This window comes from Macaca thibetana, chromosome 11 (assembly GCF_024542745.1).
Source record: "Macaca thibetana thibetana isolate TM-01 chromosome 11, ASM2454274v1, whole genome shotgun sequence".
Classification (NCBI taxonomy): domain Eukaryota; kingdom Metazoa; phylum Chordata; class Mammalia; order Primates; family Cercopithecidae; genus Macaca; species Macaca thibetana.
Genome location: NC_065588.1, coordinates 13,638,104 through 13,644,314, shown reverse-complemented (window position 1 = coordinate 13,644,314; position 6,211 = coordinate 13,638,104). Strand labels below are relative to the sequence as shown.

Below are 6,211 nucleotides of genomic sequence, written 5' to 3'. Positions count from 1 at the left end.
GAGGTCACTACAACATTGACTTTTGTGATTGTCATTTCTTTGCTTTTTATGGTTTTACCACTCATAATGCAACTCTAAAGTCTTGTTCCCTCTTTTGGAAATGTATATAAATGGAATCAATCTGTATTATTTGAATCTCATTTCTTTCATTAGATATTGTGTTTGAGACTTGCATGTACTGTGGAGCTGGAGCACTATTATTGCTGGACAGTACTTCATTGTGTGAATATACTACAAAGTATAATTCATCTATTCTGCTTATGGGTATCTAGATTGTTTCAACACTAGAGTTAATATGAACAGGGCTGCCATGAACATTCTTGTAAAGGTTGATTGGTACATATAGGCACAAAATTGCTAGGGCATATACCCGGGATTATATTTCTGGGTGTGTATATTTAAAAGCAATACACTAAAGAATGCCAAACTGATTTCCAAGTGGTTGCACCAAGTAGTTATACTCTCACCAGCAGTGGAAGAACTTCCAATTTTCCACTACCTTTTCATGGTCAGACCTTCCTAACTTTTGCCCATGGAGTAAGTATGTAAGAAATCCTTTTATGACTATATTTGATTTACTGATTAATCTTATCTTTAGCTCCATTTCCATTTCCTTTTTGTACAGCATCGGTTTAAGCCTTCAGTCATTTGTCCCATTGGGTAAAATGGGAAAATTGGTTTGCTTTTTCCTTAGTGATTTGGAGGAATTCATTAAATATTTCTGATACTACTCTGTTATAGAAGCTAAAAATATTTTCTCCAACTCTGTGGCTTTTTTTCTGATGTCATATCTTTTGTAATTGATTTTTCTTCCACCCATATTCTTTAATCCACTGAAACTGACTTTTCTAGTATGGTATGAAGTAAAGATCATACTTTTTTCCCATGTGGGTACCTAATTGCTCCAGTAATTTGTTGAAAAATCCTTGCTTTTCCCACTAATCTTGATATATGATACAGCTAGTGAGTTCTACTTCAAGAGTGTCTTGGATATTCTAACTTTTTGCATATTCATATAAATTTTAGAATCAGCCTGCCAAGTTAAAGAAAAAATACAAATTTATGAAGTTTTGTTTGGGTTTGTGTGGAACTTAGAATTCAAGTGACATTTTTATAAAAATCAACTATTCTGATTACAAACTTAGTATACAATCTACTTGTTTTCCTTTTTAGTGTTTCAATAATACTTTTAATTTTCTTGGGGGACGTCTTAAACAGAAATATTTTGTTAGTTTCATTCCCAAGGATATCTTGTTTTATGCTATTATTATAAATGGTAGCACTTTTATTTCATTTTCAATTTCGTGCTTGATTATATGAATTAAATTTATTGTTTGGGTATTGAATGTGAATGCTAGAACCATGTCAAACTCTCAAATTAATTATAATAATTTTCCTATGAATTCCTTTGGATTTTCTACAGATCTCATCTGTGAGTAGTGGCAGTTACTCTTCCCCACTTTTCAATTTTCACACCTTTTATTTCTTTTTGTTATTTTACTGAGCCAGCAAGGAACTCCAGAACAAAATTTTTTTTTTTTTTTTTTTTTTGAGACGGAGTCTTGCTCTGTAGCCCGGGCTGGAGTGCAGTGGCTGGATCTCAGCTCACTGCAAGCTCCGCCTCCCGGGTTTACGCCATTCTCCTGCCTCAGCCTCCGGAGTAGCTGGGACTACAGGCGCCCGCCCGCCACCTCGCCCGGCTAGTTTTTTTTGTATTTTTAGTAGAGACGGGGTTTCACGGTGTTAGCCAGGATGGTCTCGATCTCCTGACCTCGTGATCCGCCCGTCTCGGCCTCCCAAAGTGCTGGGATTACAGGCTTGAGCCACCGCGCCCGGCCTCAGAACAAAATTGAATAGAAGGAACAAGTGGGAATTCTTGTCTTGTTTCAAATTTCAAAAGTATTCTCAAAGTTTCAACATTAAATGTGATGTTTGCAATAAGATTGTAGTAGATACCTTTTGTCATATTAAGAACATTTTATTCTATTCCTATTTTGGGAAGAGTTTTATGAATGAATGCTGACTTTTACCAAGTAATCTCCCTGAGTCTGTGAAAATCATCTTTTTTTTTTTCTTTTTTTCTTTTTTCTTTTTTTTGAGACAGAGTCTTGCTCTGTTGCCCAGGCTGGAGTGCAGTGGCATGATCTTGGCTCACTGCAAGCTCCGCCTCCCGAGTTCACCTCATTCTCCTGCCTCAGCCTCCCGAGTAGCTGGGACTACAGGCGCCCATCACCGCGCCCGGCTAATTTTTTTGTATTTTTAGTAGTGACAGGGCTTCACCTTGTTAGCCAGGATGGTCTCGATCTCCTGACCTCGTGATCCGCCCGTTTCGGCCTCCCAAAGTGCTGGGATTACAGGCTTGAGCCACCGCACCCGGCCTACTTTTTTTTGTTAATGTGGTGAGTTACAGGAATTGCTTTTCCAAAGTCACACTAATCTTGCTCCTAAGAAAACCCAAATTAGTCATGATTTTTTTAAATATATATTCCTGATTTCAGTTTACTAATTGTACTTTACATTTTATATTACATTCATGCATAAGATTGGGCTCTAATTTTTCTTTCTCATTTTGTCTGAGTGTTACAATCAAAATTACATATAGCCTCATAAAACACATAAAACATAATGATGTGCCCTATTCTATTGTCTGAAGAAATGTGTATAAACTGGAAATATTTCTCCCTCAAACATTTATAGAAGTTACTGATAAAATCATCTGGGCCTAGAGTGTTCTAGATAAGATTTTTTTCTAATAATTAAAGAACAATTCAGGATTCCTATTTCATGAATAAGATTTTGGTAAGTTACATTTTTCCAAGGATGTATATATTTCATATTTATTTTCAAACATACTGGCATTAAGTTTTTCATATATCCTATTATCTTCTTAATGTGTACTCTATCTGTAGTAATGTTCACTTTTTCATTCCTAATATTATTTATATATTTCTTCACCTTGGTCAATTTCACCAGAGGTTTGTCAATTTTAGTTATAGTTTTAAAGAAATAAGTTTTGGTTCTGTTTACTCTCTTCTATTTTATATAATATTTTTCTATTTCATTAATTTATCTTGTTTCTTTTAATCTACATTCTTCGGATTTATATTGCTTTGTTTTTCCTAATTTTGAAGTTCAAGGTTCTCATCTTTTTTCCAATCCATGCCTTTGAGGCTATACATTTCCCTCTATCTGATGTTCTAACTGCATTCCACAGTTTTGTGGTAACTAGCCTGTAAAAAAATTTAAAAGGAAAAAAGAAGGCCTGATTTGTAGCATGCCAACTTCATATTTGCCTTGTAAATACTCCACCATGACCAATTTCAAGCTACAAATGGTTTAACAACCAGTTGGAAAGTTTTCTGAATATTTAACAGTCAGCTCTTACAAGCTGATATGAGCCAGCTCTAGCACACTCACATTTTCAGTAGTATTGTCACGATTCCTTAACTCAAAATATGTCCTAATAAACACTATACTTTGTTATCTGTCCACACGTCTTTATTAAGTATGTTCAAATTTGCCATTTTATGGGAATATTCTATTTGTTGATTTCTTGTTTAATTGCTTTTATTAGAAGTCATGCTTGATACAATTTCAATCTAGTAAAATTTATTGAGATTGACTCAAAGTCCAGAAATGATAGGCTTTTATAAATATTTGTGTGCCGGAAAGAAATGTTTTCTGTAATTTTTTGGTACAATGTTCTATGTCCATTCAATAGGTCAGATTTTTTTATCTGGTTTAAATCTTGTGTCATTGTGATTCTTATTCTGCAAGATACATCTATGATAGAAGTATATTAAAATCTCCTATTCTGTGTTCACTTCAGTAGCACATATATTAAAATTGGAACAACACAGAGAAGATTAGCATGGTCCCTACACAAAGATGACATGCAAGTTCATGAAGCATTTCATAGAATAAAAATCTTCTATTATGCTTTTTTGCTCATGCAATTCTTTATTTGCCTTTTGGGGACAGCATACCTTGTATAATTCTGTCAATTTTTCTCATATTACAAAGCTTATTTTATGTTCTTACATATCAAGTTGTAATAATTGTGTTAATTAAAACATTTTCATTGTGAATTTATACTTCTCTAATAATGTTCAGAGTGTATTTTGTTTTATATGAGTGTATTCTTCTAAGATGCCTACTGATTAGTATTTGCCGGCTATATTTTTTCCATCCTTTTACATGTCACCTTTTTTTATCTTTACATTTTAGACATGTCTCTTGAAAATATTATACACAGGAATGTATGTGTGCATATTTATAAGTGTATATACACAAGAATATGAGTATACAATAGAGTACTCCATGTTATTTTTATATGATGTCATGTGTATATGTATTTACTATAGCTCGAAAATCTGTTTTCTGGAGAACTTAATCCATTTAAATTTTTTAAATTTCTAATATTTGGGGATTAAAATTTTATTTTGTGCATATATTTGCCTTCCTTTTATTACCGTCTTTGGGTTTGTCTATTTTTATTATTTCTGTTTTCCTTCTGCTAGGGAGTTATACTATTTCTATTATTTTGATATTTATCCTCAACATGGAAACATATAATTTCTAAAATTTTAAACTTACACAATATATTTATGCTCATTACAGCTAGTATAAAGATCTTAAAACACTTAACTTCACTTTTCCCCACCAACTTATATTCTTATTGAATATTTTGTTTTTTTTTATCTGATAAGACAATTCTCAGGTTTCCAACAGGCAAGTACACTTATATTGGCATACCTGTGTATCATTTTGTCCTTTCTTCTTGCCTGAGAGCATGTGTGTCATAAAGACTGGAAATCCAGGTCCAAGATGTAAGAAAGGACTTATGGTGGGCATCAGCAGCTTGGCCTGACTGAGCCAGATTTGAGGGGATATCTAAGAACTGATGGTCAAGCCATAGCAGGGGTCAAAAGTTAGGTAAGAAGAGTAGTCAGGCAAGTCTAGCCACGCAGGGAGCTGGATCTTAGGCAAGGAGCTATAAACTAGGGATTTTGGCAAGACAGGACCTAACAAGCTGTCCTGACCACAGATACAAGGCATCACAACCAGAACACCTGTACATTGAGGCACCTCTCAGTACCATCAGGGAGCATCTTATGTTTCTTTTGCTGAGAGGGGCACAAGCCCCCAGGTGTGGTAAGTCTGTCAAGGAGCTGGAGGCTGAAAGGAAATGGAGTCAAATAAGAACAGATCATATTGCAATCATTGACACTGTTCTGTTCAAAATATTGATTTCCAGAGCATAGCTCAGTGCCCAACACTTAACAGGCACTCAATCAATATATATTTGTTGATTTATTTACTGACTCATATTGAAAAATGGGAATATGCCAGGCTTCAGAATCATAAAAACAGGAATTGGATATATTTTCTAATCTCCAAGTACTTATATCTAGGGGATGAAGTCAATGTAACTAAAATATAAGGCATGGTGTAGGTACTAAGGAGAAGTTAAAATGGAGCCATTAGTGCTACCTGAGATTATCAGGATGGCTTTATGGAGGAGGTGGCAGGCTTGTTGGGTAGGTCAACTAGGGGGCATCTTCAGGACACAGACAGCCAAAGGGAACATTGCTATTATTCTGGACCTGTGCTTCCTGAGTTATTAGCACTGAGGTCAGGGCAAGGCCTTGCTCCATGGTGGACAGTATTTCTGGTGAAAACCTGGCAACAAGGTAGACTCCTCCCTTCTACCCTGCCCCACCTCCCGACCACCAGCCAATTGAGAGTGCTGTTGTTTCTGCTTCTTAAGTTTCCTGACCAAGATGTTGAATAGGCAGCCATCTGGTGATGTGTGTCTCACTCTACCTCACAGTCCAGATGTATGAATCCTACGGCGTTCTAAGTTTCTGAGGATGAGATCCAGGTCAGCTTCATTCCCATGTGTATTTTCTGCATAGTTCTGCCAACTCCAGCCAGATAGTAGGAAAAGTTTTGGATTTAAAGAGTGATCAGTCAATGGGGCCAAGTACAGTGACTCATGCCTGTAATCTCAAAACTTTGGGAGGCCAAAGTGGGAGGACTGCTTGAGGCCAGGGGTTCAAGACCAGCCTGGGCAACATAGTGAGACCCCATCTCTATAAAACATTTAAAAATTAGCTGACTGTGCTGGTAGATGCCTGTTGTCTCAGCTATTCTGGAGGCTGAGGCAAGAGGATCACTTGAGCCCAGGAGTTTAAAGTGGCAGTGAGCT

At 36.0% G+C, this 6,211-nt stretch overlaps 1 non-coding gene across 1 annotated transcript; it reads left to right on the top strand.

The window, feature by feature from the left end:
* Nucleotides 1–3,816: 3,816 nt before the first annotated feature.
* Nucleotides 3,817–3,923, top strand: LOC126931823 (U6 spliceosomal RNA). Its single transcript, XR_007717938.1, has one exon. It is a non-coding gene; the product is annotated as a U6 spliceosomal RNA (small nuclear RNA).
* The last annotated feature ends 2,288 nt before the right edge of the window (nucleotides 3,924–6,211 follow it).